Here is a 16,774-nt window from a genome sequence, read left to right on the forward strand (position 1 = left end):
TATTATTGTGGTTACACTGGGGCTTGAACCACCAGCCTTCCAGGTCTCAGTCAAGCCCCATAGCCCCATTTAAACAGAAGACATAATACGGACCTTTGCTTTGGAAATTAAAAATGTAATGTGTGCCAGCTTAGAAATAAGTCTTGCTATTCTCTTCATTTCTCTGGAGAGAATTGTTACCAGATCTTCCCATCTCAGCTCTTAATATGGATCTATTGTGTACAGTGAGTGTGACACAAATCCTCTCCCACTGTCCCATGACTTTCCAGCTTGCTTACAGCTCATCCATTCTGGATTGAGCTCAATATATGGTAAGCGTGTATAATAAGGTCCAGTTCAACATATCGATTTCCTGTGGGAAAGAGGTCATTTTCCCACCCATCTCATAATTTTATGCTTACTGGTTATATCAAACTGTCCTAAGTACAAAATTAGATCTGTGTGTGATTTCCCAGACACAATATTGTAACATACTGTATGAATATACTCTAAGAATTGTTTTTGGGGGCATGCATTAAGTAATAAACAAGCAGCTATTTCCTGATGAGAACACATTGCTGGTATTTATATTCTGTGTTCAAAAGTATTGTCTGACATCAGGGGATGTTTAGCTACTTCCTTGCATTTGGTTTTGAGGAATTGGACATTCAAATTGCCCTTTACAATCCGGCATCTGAAGGAATTTAAACATGATGGATGATTCTGCCTTTCAGTGGAATGTACTTTATGGTCCAGTAGAAGTCAATGGGAGGTAAAGAATTAGGCCTTGCACATTTCATGGCCTTATCTATGGGCATTAAAGTCAATCAGAAACGTATACATTTAATGCAGTAGCTCTGCTGCTTCTTATAATCCAGGAGTTGAGCTGTACGGCCATGACTCCGCTGGTTTGTGCCTCCATGACTCCGCAGGTTTGTGCCTCCATGACTCAGCATGTTTGTGCTGCCATGACTCAGCATGTTTGTGCTGTCATGACTCAGCAGGTTTGTGCCTCCATGACTCAGCATATTTGTGCTGCCATGACTCAGCTGGTTTGTGCCTCCATGACTCAGCAGGTTTGTGTCTCCATGACTCAGCAGGTTTGTGCTGCCATGACTCAGCATGTTTGTGCTGCCATGACTCAGCAGGTTTGTGCTGTCATGACTCAGCAGGTTTGTACACCCTGCACAGGACCCTGATCCAAAGGAGCCGATAAGCAGTAATGTGATGAGACATTAAGACCCAATGAGTGTCCCTACCTGAGAAATGTTGGAGCCTGATTCCTACTTCTGTGACGGTTCTGAAGTTCTATTCTGATGAATTTCCAGGCGCTACCTTTTTGTGCTGCTAGAGGGCCTTGCTGTATTTCTTTCAGTTTGGTAATTCATTTCACTTTGCCAATGAGCGGTGCTCAGGCAATCAATTCCCTTGTGCTGATGACTGATTCCAATTGTCTTCTGTGTGGTCTGATTACCAATGAAGGTCAGCTGCGTGTCTTTCTATTTAAGTCATGCTTTTCTTTGAATCGGTGCTTGTCTGTTGAATTCTCCATTTCGCACTGTTTTATTTTATACTATATGAGGTCTGTGACTGTTTTTGGAGGCTGAACACACAGAAACTTTTCACACGTTCACCTTCACATTTTATTTGGTGCACAAATGTCAGACACACGACAGTTGGAAACAGGATTCCTCTGGGAATTGAGACCCAAGCTGCTTCCTTCTGTCTAAGCCAAGTATTAGTGTTGGGGCTTTCAGTTTATTGCATCCTTTTTCGCAGACTTGCCCTCATTGGCTGTTCATCCACATAGTTTATTTCCACCTTGTTTAAAAGCTACCTTTTGGAAGGAAAGAGCGTAAGGCTGAGTTAGTGTGGACCTAGGAGTACTGAGGCCCTCTGTCGGTGGTTCAGACTGCCTCAGACTCCCTTCAGCTTTGATCAAGCATAAGGGATAACTCAATGTTCCCCCTATCCGTTTGCAGAAAGGATTCTGCAAAGGACAGCCGCATTGCGTTTACTTTGGTATAGCGAGGTGTTTCTTTTTGTCACTTTCATTTCTCATTGTTTTTGTCTACATTTTTGTCTGTTATTGTGCATATAGCACTAAGGCTCTATACTCCACTGTCGGAGGTAACATCCTTTTCGAGCCTTGTGCACCCCCGATAGTCTGGGGTGCACAAGTTCTTTACGGGAAATCCTCATGGCTGTTTGTGTATTTATCTTGCTTCTTCTTATGTCTCCTGCACTGGTGGTGGAGCCGAGAAGCATATTGTAGTTATGTCAATATTACTATATGTTTGCTATTAGTGTGCAGTTTCACCGGGACTAAATGCATGGTTGTTGGGAGACCACCCCACTCATTGAGAGCCTCACAAGACTCGCCGATCACCCAGGGGTCTGTGTTGAATAACACTGCAGTAGGTGCATTCAATTACTGCATTTTTAAGTCTCCTGCACATTCAGTATTGTGTATGAGTCCCCCATGACCCTGTGCTGGGGTTCTGTGTCTGAAACCCTGTGACCCTGTGCTGGGGTTCTGTGTCTGAGTCCCCCGAGATCCTGTGCTGGGGTTCTGTGTCTGAGTCCCCCGTGACCCTGTGCTGGGGTTCTGTGTCTGAGACCCCCGTGACCCTGTGCTGGGGTTCTGTGTCCGAGACCCTGTGACCCTGTGCTGGGGTTCTGTGTCTGAGACCCCCGTGACCCTGTGCTGGGGTTCTGTGCCTGAGACGCCCATGATTCCGTCGCTGTTCGTGTACACTCCTCACCTATGTATAAATATTCCTGTTTCATCACTTGAATTACAGTGTTAATGTTTTTTGTGTATGCTAGTATTAGGGTTAGTGCGGAACGGGATGTCTTGTTTTTCTTTTGTTATCACTTTGCCATTCCAAGTCCTTGGTAGGCTATAACGCAGTTGGGAGCCTGCATAGTTTTCTCCCTGGTGTTGTTTGTGTACCAAGTTATTACTTGCATCTAATTTTGTCTACCGTTGTAATCAGTAGGACGTGAGGTTGAGTTTCCCTGTTGTTTGTTATTTCCTCCCATAAGTCAGATTACACTTCTCAACCATTTTGAAAGGTCGTTTTATTGCTTGGCTAATTGCCGGGGAGTTATTTATTGCCTTTCTTGTTTTCCCCTTCCTCCTCCGGGGTGCAACCCTTGTCTCTAGGGATGTCCCCAGAAAATATTAATGGTTCTCACATCTTGTGGATAACTTTCAGAACCCAATTCGGTCATGTTTGGTCCTCCGACCCCCACTCCCTGACAGTGTCGTGCGATAAAAAGGAAAATAGGTTTCGCATTTGTACCTCAGCTAAGGTCTGTGTGGAGCGTCCCGTTGTATCTATGGAAATGCAATGCAATGTCCTTGCTCCGTCAGATGTAAGTTTGAAGTCACATCAATTACAAACATGGCAGATATGGAGAGGTGGATCCACAGGTCGATAATTTATAGATCACGCTGTCTGAAATAAATACTTCAGAAAGGCTCATGTTTACATTACATTTTTACATTACAATGCATTTAGCAGATTCTCTTATCCAGAGCGACGTACAATAAAGTGCAGATCGAACACAGGAACAAGTGTGAAGAGGACCCGAGAGCACGGTACGGTTCCGAGTCCTAGCGTGACCATACAGATACAATCGGAACCCTTGAGGAATACATGAACTTACAAACTAGCATACCACGGTTGTACAACCGTACAATAGCTAATATAAAACACAACAATATCTGTCTATAAGTATATAAGTGCCATTATCGTCTATGTCATATACAAGGTGGTGGTGAGGTAGGGAGGGAAAGGTGCAGCCTGAAGAGATGAGTCTTCAGTCTGCGTTTGAAAGAGGTCAGAGACTCTCCCATTCTGATATCCACAGGGAGGTCATTCCACCACTGTGGGGCCAGGACAGAGAGCAGTCGTGAGCGAGAAGTGCAGGTGTGGCGAGGGGGAGGTGCCAGACGGCACAAAGTGGATGAACAGAGAGGTCTTGCTGGTGTATATGTCTTGGTAAGTGATTGACTGTATACAGGGGCTGATCCCTTAACTGCCTGGTACACGAGCACCCAAGTTTTAAATTTGATGCGGGCCATAACAGGCAGCCAGTGGAGGTTGCTGAGCAGGGGGGTGACATGTGAATGTCTGGGAACATTGAGTACCAGACGGGCTGCAGCATTCTGGATCAGTTGTAGGGGTCTGATGACAGATGCTGGAAGGCCAGCCAGCAGAGAATTACAATAGTCCAGGCGGGACAGGACCATTGCTTAAGCTGAGTGGAGTAGGTGGTGAGGAAGGGTTGGATTCTCCGGAAGTACAGGAAGAACCTGCATGCCTGGGTCACCGTAGTGATGTTCCCAGAGAAGGACAGCCTGTTGTCCATCACCACTCCAAGGTTTCTTGCACTAGGGGATGAGGTCAGTGAGATGGAGAAATCGGAGAAGGGAGAGGCTAGAGCAGGGATGAAGATCACCTCCGTCTCACCTGGGTATATTCCTTTGCTCAAAGGAAAGTTTGGCAGCCTCCTAACTTCTAGCTCCTTGAAGGAACATTTAACAGGGTGCAATCTCCTTAAACATGGCTTACCTTGATTGATTTCTGGGTCAGGCAAAGGACAAGGAGATGGGAGGTGAAAAATAAGCGATTGGAAAGAGCCCATGGTTTCATCAAGGTAGAGTTATGACTGTGCTCTGGCAGCCATATTTTTACGGGTCCATTGCCATGATTCCATGATGGTACGTTGCCCAGCTGAGCTGCTAAGTGTGAGCCAGCACTGGGGCGCTCCTTTATGGAGCGATGGACTGTTTATTCCTGGGGCCCTGTAGGCCCTGCAGGATCAGCTGGTGGCTCAAAGGGGATGCTCACGCTCCACTCTGCTTCCACTTCCTGTTTCAATTCCTCTCTCTGCATTCATTATACATGTATTCATTTCAAGTGTAAATGGTGCAAATGTAGTGGTGTAATGCAGAGGGAAAAAATCATCAGGGAGTTAGGCACAAATAACGAAATGGCTGTATTTAAAAATAATTAAATTTAATTATTGCTGTCCCTGCCTTTTACTACCATACACCATAATTATTATTATTACAATAATAAAGCACAGCAGTTCCGTTTGTTTTACTGAGATGCTGTGATATCTGAGTGGAATGTAATTAAGACCGTTCCCCACCGCTCACAGTAAAAGCAGCAGTGTTAAATATATTATTCTACATCCTTCTTCACAAGCTCCTGGTGTCCTAATATGTGTCCATGTTTCATTACACTTATTTAAGACTTATTGCTACAAAATAAAAGCAACTCAAAGTCCAGAGTAAGACAAAGTAACCATTCCAAAAAAATATTCAAATTAATTTATGAAGTTTCAAACCACTTCCATTCTGAATGTGTTTACTGTCTACTGTATTTTATATTGTTAAACTGGTCTACACTGAAGCAATGATGAAAGATTTTGGTCTGAAATTGAGTTCCAATTTGCATTAAATAGTTCTGAAAATCATGCTGAATAATGTGTTTTCCAGTTTCTAAATTGAAATCAATAATGTAATGGCTTATTCATAAGTCATAACCTGGGATCTTATGTTATCTGATTTTGTATGTTGTAATTTAGTGGTGATTAACTGGTTCAATCTTAATATGTGTGGTGAAATCCATGTAATGTGCTAAATGATGGATGGGATTGTGGCCATATGAGGAAAATTAATATATGGGAATAAACCTGCAAAGGAATACTCCATGAAAAATGGAGGATTGTGATTTATGGTATCAATAAGTTTATGTTAGTAACCCTTAATAATCATATTGGGTCCATCTCACAGTACTTTATATCATTGCTTATTTAGTCTCATTGTATAATTCTCTATCTCTATACCAATGTATTAATAGTATCATTGATTTCGACAACCCAGCAGTACATGGCATACTTGTGGTTTTAATGAAGGGTGACAATAGGCTGTCAATTGAAAACTTGCTAGAAGACTGAGGTTTTTGGTGTAAATATAAATCTATGCAAATGGCAGATCCACAACATACAAAAAAAAGAGAGCTTTTAACTTTAATCAAGTACCTATGATACTGAGACACTGATATAACAATCTAACAAATCTCTGGTAAAGCAGCTAAATGCATATTCTCCATTCACCGAGCAAAACATTACACACCCAGTCACTTATCCAGCTTCCCCCCCCCCCCCCCCCCCCAGTCACACATATAATACGGGTGCGCAGCTGTTGTAGGGACCAAAGTAATGCTACTCTTATCATGGCAGCCTTTTCTCTCACTAAATTAGTGCCAGGGGATTACAGAGGTCAAAGGGCATTTCCCAGCACCACTGCATGGGTTATTCATCCAGATGATCTGCCCTGGTCACATAACACAGGACCTTATCAGATTGCGTGATTGCAGTCGTAGGGCCTACTGATTTTTATTACATTGATTAATGATGTATCTGCTCCGTCCTTAGTCTGTCTGGCCTTCATTCTATTTTGGTATGTCATCAAAAACATCCCATTCTGTGCAATAAATATATTGTCTCCAGAAATATGTTCAATATCTACAATATATTAAATATGGAAGATACATTGTACCTAAAACCATATGTCAAACCATGATATAACCTACATTAGAAAAACTTACATTATAGTGCATTTGTATTTTATCTTATTTCTTATTTAATTATGTTGACATTCACTTATAACACTTACCCTTACACTTAAAATTGTGTTTCTGTTACTTTAGACCAGCTACCTATCTATAATCAGGCTGACTCTAATTAATTCCTGTAGCATGGTCTTGGCCAGTAATTGCTTCTTGATGGCCCTGCTGTATAGATTTCACATGCACTCTGTATGAGGGTGCTGGCAAATGTAAATGATTTCAGCTATTGATGCTGATAATGAATGAACACCTTGCATAATGTATGCTGAATTGCATGGTTGAAAGAACAAATCAATTCTACAGCTTTGGAAATCTTGCTGCCCTATAAACGGATTACACTGAGATTTGCCAAAGATACCACTTCACTGGTTTTATCTTCTCTATGTTCAAAAGAAATTTAACTGTATTACTGATTATAATCTTGTATTAGATATGCCGTGTGTGCAGATCCTTATTAACTGAACCGGTATGTGTGTATGTGTGTGTATGTATATGTGTGTGTGTATACGTGGATGTGTGTATATGTGTGCGTGTGTGTATGCACGTATGTGTGTGTATGTGTGCATGTGGGGCTGGTTCACAGTTGAACAGCGTGCAGCTCATATTAACGGCAATTCCTTCAGTGCGTACTCCAATCCTGTCGCCATGGTAACCATTCCTATGGAGCGTGTGTGGCCGTCTCCAGGGGCTTGGCCTTGTTCTGGTTTTCACATGAAGCACAGCTGTTTGGTCCCCAACAACACTGTTAGCACACAGGCAAGGACTCCAGTGTAGATTTCTATAAACATTAAAATCTGCGTTACCTGGTCTCAGGTGGACAGCGGTTCACAAATGGTAGCCTCAGTGTATTATATTATTCCATTGACCATATATTTTTATGTTTGATATGCAATTTGTTGAAATGTTTCTAGCATGTACAAGGAGTAGAAGCCTGCTGTTTGTGAAAATGTGGATCTCAAAATACTGTACTTCATAAGATAATTTCTTTCCAAAGGAGAAACCACAAATGTAGTGCACATGAATTAAAGGTGATTCACAAACACTATTCCACATCAGAAACATAAATTCAGTGTCAGGAGTTCTTGGAGAAAAATGTGTTCTCCTGTTTTAAAATATTTATATTTGACAAATATCTGTTGTTCATCAGTTTTCCATTAGCCTGTTCCCCTCAGGAGTCATTCATGCTAAAGTGAGTGTGTGCTTAACTCCAAGCTAAATGCCTGTTTTGGATGTTGAAAAAACATTTTAAATCTAAATGCATAATTATGCTTTGTTGACCAGAACATAATACTTTAATGTACTGGGCTTTATGATTTTGGTCAATTATTGTCATGAAATCATTATATTTAAATATGCTCCTCTCAAAAATGAAAGATTCAGATGAGTGATTCAGACCAATAAAGTTTAGGCATGACTCTATATTTATCTGGGAGAAAAGCTCTGTCCATCAGCTTCCATTATTACTGTAGCAGCATCTGTGAGAAAAGCTGACTTCAACAGCTCCTGGTTCATCCTTTTGGTAAATGGCAGGCATTTATATAGCGCCTTTATCCAAAGCGCTGTACAATTGATGCTTCTCCATTCACCCATTCATACACACACTCACACACCGACAGCGATTGGCTGCCATGCAAGGCCCCGACCAGCTTGTCAGGAGCATTTAGGGGTTAGGTGTCTTGCTCAAGGACACTTCGACACAGCCCGGGCGGGGGATTGGACCGGCAACCCTCCGACTGCCAGACAACTGCTTTTACTGCCTGAGCCATGTCGCCCCCTTTTGGTCTGTCCTTTAGTCTGGGGATAGAACCAGACGACAATAGGGCTTTGGCTCCAATGAGTAAGCAGAACGACTTCCAGAAGCAGCTGAAGAACTGTGGACCACGATCCGTGGTCAGCTCTAGGGGACGCCGTGCAGATGGAAGACGTGGATGAGGAGGAGCTCTGCTGTCTCCTTGGACGAGGGCAACTTAGGAAATGGCACAAAGCGAACAAAGTTGGAGAACCGATCAAGGCTGAACTGCTTCTCGGGGTCAAGCATGGTTAACACAGGAGCAGAGGAGAAGCATTTCTTGAGGCAGATTCAGCTTCAGGGGTCCAGAGGAAGGAGACTTTGCTGGATATGAGGGTTAGTTTGGGATGAGGCATCTTTAGAAGTTGGCAGTTGGCTTTTAATTAGAAGGAGCAGACCAACTGACTACAGCCTGAGTCTTCCTGTGGTATTTGGCCTGGGGAGACCACAAAACCAAGGAACTGGACTGTGGAGCAGTGAAACTTGTACTTCTCAGCCTTAACAAACAGACGGTTCTCCTGAAGGCACCGCAGGACTTTGGTGGATGTGACAGACGTGGTCTTCAAGGGAAGTAGAGAAGATGAGGATGTTGTCTCAGTAGACAAAGACAAATTTAGAAATCATGTCACAGAGAACATTGTTTATCAGGTTCTGGAAGACAGCTGGCGCGTTGGTTAGCCCAAAAGGCATGACAAGTTACTTGTAGTGGTCGCTGGGGGTGTTGAAGGCCATCATCCACTCACGCTCACGAACATGCACCAGATGGTTGGCGTTGCGCAGATCCAGCTTGGTAAAAAAACTTGAAATTCTGGAGAGAGAAGACAGAGGAGATCAGTGGAATTGGGTAGTGATTCTTTGTGACGTCATTCAGCCCTCAGTAGTCGATATAGGGACAGAGTGACTTGTCTGGGACTTACTGAATACTTGACCAATGTTGTGATAGACGGTAGGAACAGAAGATAGGTCAGGGGGCATTTCTTTGGTAGCCAGGGTAGACAGGGACTGACCAGAAGCTGATTGGAGACAGGACGCGTGCCATCCGGGACTCCAACCCATGATTGTCCCTTGGACCCAGTCCACTTGGGGGTTGTGGCGTAACAGCTATAGCCTGCCCAATACCACAAGAACAAAGGTTTATTTCATGATATAAAAGGCGACCTCCTCCTGGTGGTTCCCTGAGATCAGGAGGCTGAGAGGTGAAGTGACAGTGTAAATTTTGGCCAAGGGGGCACCCGTGAGAGCGTTAGTCTGAGCATTAGGACGGATCCGAAATAGTTGGCGCATTGCTGCTGGTTCGGAGGCGGAAGACTCTCTTCATGGCTCCGGCGAAGAATGTAAAACTGTGACACTCAGGACACTATAGCATGTAGTAATGTTTGGTGTTATTCTGATTGGTTCAGTGCGACTGGTGTAATGGTCTAGTTTTTGTAACAGTTGTAGGTTCCTAAGGGTAATATCGTATTTTAAATCAGTCTCATTTAATTATTTCAATTTAGCTACTTTATTAATAACGAACTCAATAGTAATGATTTAATAAATCATTCAGCAGTCATACAGTTGAATCAATACTATGAATTCAACAACAACTTATATGACTTCGAATTTTATAAGTAGCCTTATAAGTAGTTCTTAAATAGCTAGTTGGCTTGATTCAGTGTTGGAAAAACATTGAGACGGACAATAAAGAGTATTTATTGAACACGATAAACACATAAACACACCTAAATAAAAAGGGCGTGACGGAAAAGTAACGCATTGAAGTGGGAAGAAAGATGGAGGACAAGAGGGAAAAAGCACGTGCACGTGAGTACACGTAGCGGGCGAAGAGGATGGGGGAAGGAATTGGTGGAGAATATAGCTTGGGCCTTATAATGGTGGACTATGGTTATAGCGCGTAATGGCGCGTACACCTAGTTGAAATTTGGGTGGTCAAGAGACAAATTAATGAAATCACCGCAACAATAGTACTTACGCTTTGGGAATCGTTTCTGCGAGTTTGCGGTGCTTGATTAAATTAATTTAGAAACTTAGTTCACCTAATTTAACAGTCCACTGACTATAAGCCCGGAGAGCCGTAGGCCGTCCTCTAAGGGTTATTTGTATGGAAGAGAGAGAGAGAGAGAGAGTACAATGTAATGGATGATAATGTGGAAGTTGTAAACAAGAAAAACAATTTAAACAAAGTTACACAAACAATTAATCTAAAGGTACAATATATCATAACATGAACAAGACTAATGCCCAGATGCGCAGCCTTACTTGGTGGCGAATATCTGATGATATTCGACCAGTCTCAAATAGCTGACCGTCTTCAGCAGGTAAAGTTTCTTGCTTGGAGAATTTGTGATGCCCCAGGGAATGAACACTGCCCAGGTACCGTTGTCCCGAGGAAAGGGCGTCTCTGGCCGGACCAGGGAAATCTGTCTCTGGCCTGACCAGGGGAAGGCGTCATCGACCCACGCGTGGGTGGAGGAGGAAGAGAAGCCGGTGGTCTTCTAGCTCCAAAGTTGATTAAAACCGCACAATGTATGTGGGATCTCTGATAAAATATCGGGTCCTTGCAAGTATTCGGATGTGTATAATTTCAGAACTAGCAGGCCCAATGAATAGAACCGTGATCAAGGGTTCAGACACAAAGGGAGTGTTCTTAAAATTAATTAGGTGGGAGTCTCTTTTGGAATGAACAGCACGGGATAGCCGTAGGTTAGAGGCTGTTGAATTCGCGCCTGAGGCTTTTGTGAGGTCCAGCAGTTGCATATTTCCAGCTGTTACTGTATTGGCTAAATTTCCATTAAAATTACAGTGGGAGGCGGTGTTGATTGCGTCATCAATGGCGTAGACAAAGGCGTTTCCCTGTTTCAAAAAGTTCTTACGTTGGCCCCAACACAGTCTACCTTTGATATCATAACCATCCAGGAGCCGAGGGAAAACTGGGCAAAAGCTGTCTCTGTAGAAGTCATTTGTTTTAGCTCCCTGACCAAGGTCTCACTGGTGGGAGTTTGGCTGTAAATTCCAGATGGGTGACCCATTTTTAGGGTCAAGAACTAAGGCCTGGATTTTGGAGATAAGGAGAAGAAACCAAGCAATCTGGGGTTTTGTCTCCTTTCCTTTAATTCACCCAAATCATTTTTATCCAAAAGGTATATTACCATGAGAGGCACAAAACATATTTACAGCATAATGCAGTTATCATGAAAACTCCCAAATACATTCATAGATATAATATCTTGCAACCTTTTCCCCCCGACCATCCGACATCTGATCTGCTCCTTACAGAACACACCTCAACCCACAGTAAGCCCTACGACACTGGGTATCCAAAGGCAAATAGGGACTCAGGAAGGCCTGCCATTTGTGAGGAACCTGAGAGCTGGGGCTTCTGGTATGTGTCAAAAGAACAGAGGACAATACTGTTTGGACTACCTTTGGGGAGGTTCCGGCCATTGGCGCTGAAGGAGATAAGGGGAAGATATATCGTGGTTGTATGAGTGGTTTAAGGGCAGTTAAGTCATGGGAAAAGAATCCTCCAGAACATTGGTGACCTCTCCCGTGACCCCACAACTGGTCACTTCCAAGGGGAAAGACTCCGGACAATGCCACAGTGCCCTCCGTCATTGCGTTAGCGTGGGGTTTTAAATTAGTGAGGCAGACATGCGGATTCTCCATACACTGAGTCAACCGTTGCCGGCCCAGTTCGGGTTTGCTGGTTCCATAGCTGGCAGGATTGTTCTGTCAGTGCAGAACCCAGGAACCAATCGCATACTCAAAGGTCTTCTAATGAAAGTGTTTATTGAATGACTGGCAGGTCAAACAGGCCATGGTCAAGCAAGGGCAAACAGGAATGTAGTAGATAATGCAGTAGTAGGTCATGTCAGTAATCCAGGCAGGGGTTCAGTAGCCAACACTGCTGAATGGGGACTTGATGTGACCCAGAAGGACACTGCTGAAAGAGGACTGGATGTGACTCAGAAGGACACTGCTGAAAGAGGACTGGATGTGACTCAGAAGGACACTGCTGAATGGGGACTGGATGTGACACAGAAGGACACTGCTGAACAGGGACTGGTTGTGACTCAGAAGGACACTGCTGAAAGGGGACTGGATGTGACTCCAGAATCCAGAAGGCAGTGGTAGAGGAGCCCATTACAATCTGCCAAGGAACTAACAAAACACACAGGTTTAAATAGATGACGAGGGAAAATGAATCAGGTGTGCACGTTAATCTGGAAGTGAAACAAATTAATGAAAATGAATGAACAGAGAACAGACAACGGAAAGCACAGAGCGAAATAAAAGGAGAGAATGCAGGGGACACAGACACATCATGACAGTACAGCATCATAAAATCTCATTGTTTGATCGTGAAATTTCAAAATCTTTCTTCATGAAAAATCCCAAATTTCTATAAAAATGATTATTGGGTACTGGTGATAAAAAACAGTCTTCAAACATGTCTTATTTAGAATCTGAAAGAATAATAACAATATCTTAATTAAATATAGACTGCTACAAAAATGTTCAAATTTGTAATTTCCACCATTTTCAATAAAGTATGCAAATGAGCTAATTGACATATTTTGATATATATATTATATCTTTTCAAGTCCATACCTGATGATAATTTAAGTATGTACCTCTGAAATTATCTGGAAGATAATTTATCCAACGATGCATTTTCGGTGGAACATTAAACACGACCAGGGAGATAATGCGGGGGGAAAAAGACTTTGTTCATTGGTAAGACCGCTCTGCTAATCTATCATTCAGTGTCCTGAACACATCCAAAATTACACACATACCAGATAGAAAATGAAGGAGGACAAAATAATTTGAAAGAGATGCAATTGAAAAATACAATGGCCAATCGCCCTTGTGTGAAAAGACAGACTATATTTTCAGCTTGAAGATGGTGAGGTTGAAGCTGGTGAAATATCATCTATAACAGTATCAAATAGCCAGTCTCATTAGGGACTCATTGGAAAAGTAACCTTCAATGAGTTGCTAATGAATTATTCAAAGCTTGGCAGACAATTTGACTTGAGTGCTTTGGTGAATCACAGCAGTATGAAATAGAAGAACCAAAGAAGAGCCTATGACCATTCAGTGTTAACCGTTTTTATGATTTTCATGGAGATTGAGATTAGTTATGGTATGTGAGTATGACCTGCTTTGTGCAGCAATGTTAAGGTTTGACTTAAAATAAAATTGATCACAGTATTGTAAAATATGAAAAGAAACTGCACTTCCAAGCACATTCATGTTTAACAAAGGGTTAGCACCGTAAAATCAATTAAGCATTTCTGGTTTTGGTTCAAGGTGTTCCTTTCTTAGTTTTTTTTCATATTTTATATAATGTGGAATTCATTATTGTTGAAAAATAGAGCAACTGACAGTTTAGCCGCATTACAATATAACAGGGCATTGTATAATGTTCAAATGGCATTACTGTCTACTCACAGTACAATTAATGTGGGTTATAAATGTCCAGAAATAAAGTAAAGCAATAAAGGGCCAGTTACTGAAATATAAATAACCACCAATTAAATTGAGCTGCGGTATTAAAACGATGTACAAGACATTGTCAAATCTAAGTGCCCCACACCAGAACATGAGAAATCCAGGGAATGTGAAAGCATTATTATCCTGAAGAAATAGAATGCAAACAGCTTTATGGGCAGGACATGCTAAATCACCATGAAGAAGGAAGTGATGTAAGGTAACTGTGCTTGCTGATAAAATATCTTGAGCATTGCATTGTGGGTGCAGTTTTTTATGAGAGAGGGCATAGGAAGCAACTTCCAGGTGAAATAAAATGTTTTAAGCCTATTTGAGCCTGGTCACTGGACAAAGTTGCAAAGCTTATTCATGTAAGCACCATGACTGATATTTATGCCTTAATTAAACAAAGGCTCTGTACTGTACATATGGTTTTTCATTCATTCATTCCCAGTCCTGGGTCGAAAATGTAATCATTTTGGATTAATATAATAATACAGATAATAAGCTCTATTTATATAGCACCTTTCATACATAATATGTAGCTCAAAGTGCTTTACATTCAGCCAGCTCTGTAAAATACTTTACTACACTTTACTGAGATTGTCTGGTGTATTGGAACCTTTGAAACGCTCTCAAAAAGTGTTAACACCACCTTCTGATCCTCTTGGTTGGCTCAATTGCACTAGGAAAGACCAATTGAGCACAGAAAAGTATTTGAAACACATTTACATATTTGACCTAGGTCTGTTCATTACCACATCATAAAAAAATAATAATGTATAGGCACTGTTCAAGATCTCAACACTTACACATATGTTCATATGACATCCACACAATGTATAAATGAACCCTTCAGAGCTACAGTTTTGCCCTGTTGCATTTACAGCCAGCTGATATTGAATTTGATCTCTGCTTGTGAGCATCACCCATCACCTCCAGTCTGGATGTGACTCAGAAGGACACTGCTGAACGGGGACTGGGTGTGACTCAGAAGGACACTGCTGAACGGGGACTGGATGTGACTCAGAAGGACACTGCTGAACGGGGACTGGATGTGACTTGGAAGGACACTGTTGAAAAGGGACTGGATGTGATTCAGAAGGACACTGTTGAAAAGGGACTGGATGTGACTCAGAAGGTCACTGCTGAACGGGGACTGGATGTGACTCAGAAGGACACTGCTGAACAGGGATGGGATGTGACTCAGAAGGACACTGTTGAAAAGGGACTGGATGTGACTCAGAAGGACACTGTTGAAAAGGGACTGGATGTGACTCAGAAAGTCACTGCTGAACGGGGACTGGATGTGACTCAGAAGGACACTGCTGAATGGGGACTGGATGTGACTCCGAAGGACACTGATGAATGGGGACTGGATGTGACTCAGAAGGACACTGCTGATCGGGGACTGGATGTGACTCAGAAGGACACTGCTGAAAGGGGACTGGATGTGAGTTGCTTGTGCATACACAAATCTGCCGAGTCTGAAAAACTGCATCTGATAAATCCTTCCTCTCCCAAAACCTGAATCCCAACCCTGTGTCACAGCATGCTATTTCTGACAGGAAAAAAATCATATCAAACCCGAACCTACAGCTTTCTGAGGCCTTTCAAGTCTGTGAGCTGCTTAAGAGAATTCTGAAACGCTAGAAGCTGCCTGCAGAAGCTTCTTTACCAATTTAAACTGTATTTGTATTTTAATTAGAAAAATATTCAGTGTTTTTTTAATAAGGTTTTTTGATGCTGAAAATGGCAAATATATCCTCTGTCAAACTATATAATTTTCAGCCAGAGATGCACATGGAATTACTGATGAAGATATACAGTCTTGATGTGGAAACATTGAATTGCACATAATTGTGAGAATGTTTAACAGATCCTCAGCTGCAAAAAATCTTCAATGTAATCTGCAAGCTTGGCTTAATGATTTCAGTCCACTGATCAAAACATAGAAGGTGCCAGGTTTGCCTTTAAATTATGAATACCAGTATTCATATCACAAGTTGGATCACTGATTCAGTATATCAGACTGCAGATTGGCAGCATGCTATTATGTCATGAAGGTCAGACACAGCATTGTTCAATGACCTTGGCACGACCCAGACATATCCCATCCCCCGATTTATGCCTGGTCCTTGGTCTTGTGTTGGTATACTGTGCCCACTTGGAGCTGTGAAAGATATAAGCAGCTGTAAAGTTGTAGAATTATGTGCCACTGGCCGTACAGTGTCTGGCATCACAATGAATTTACAGTCATATAAACTTTATGGGCACCGGACCACAAGGCTGAAAGCGTGTGTTAAACCTATATTAATGGTGCCTCTGTGACTCCAGGAGACAGTCTAACTGAATCTGCCGCTTTTTATGTTTTGGGTGTCATTTGGCAAAGAGCTTGAGTAGGGTGTCTTCCTCCGTAGACTCTTTAAAGCTTAAAGCACTGGGTGACACGGTTCTGGCTGCAGGCTTCAATTATTTTCCAGGCATTACCTATTTGGGTCGTTAGAGGGCACTCCTGCCATCATTCTGGCAATAATTTTGGTTTGGCACTCAGGTAATTAGTACCCTCGTGCTGATGGTTGACTCCAATTGTCTTCCGGGTGCTGTCTGCTGATTCCCTATTAATAGCAGCTGCGTTTCTTTTTATATTTAGGCCTCACATTTCCTTGACTCTGGGCTTGTTTGTCATTTCACATTTCACTCTTTCATTTGAGCACAGATGTTAGGTGTGCTACTGGCGATACTCACCTACAAGTTGTGGTAAAGGGTATGGGAGCTGAACACGCAGCAACCCTTAACCATCTGGGGGAAGTGAAGACAGTCTGCCACATCTTCATTTTAGCATTTTCTTTGTGCATAA

The sequence above is a fragment of the Conger conger genome, chromosome 12 (assembly GCF_963514075.1).
Source record: "Conger conger chromosome 12, fConCon1.1, whole genome shotgun sequence".
Taxonomy (NCBI): domain Eukaryota; kingdom Metazoa; phylum Chordata; class Actinopteri; order Anguilliformes; family Congridae; genus Conger; species Conger conger.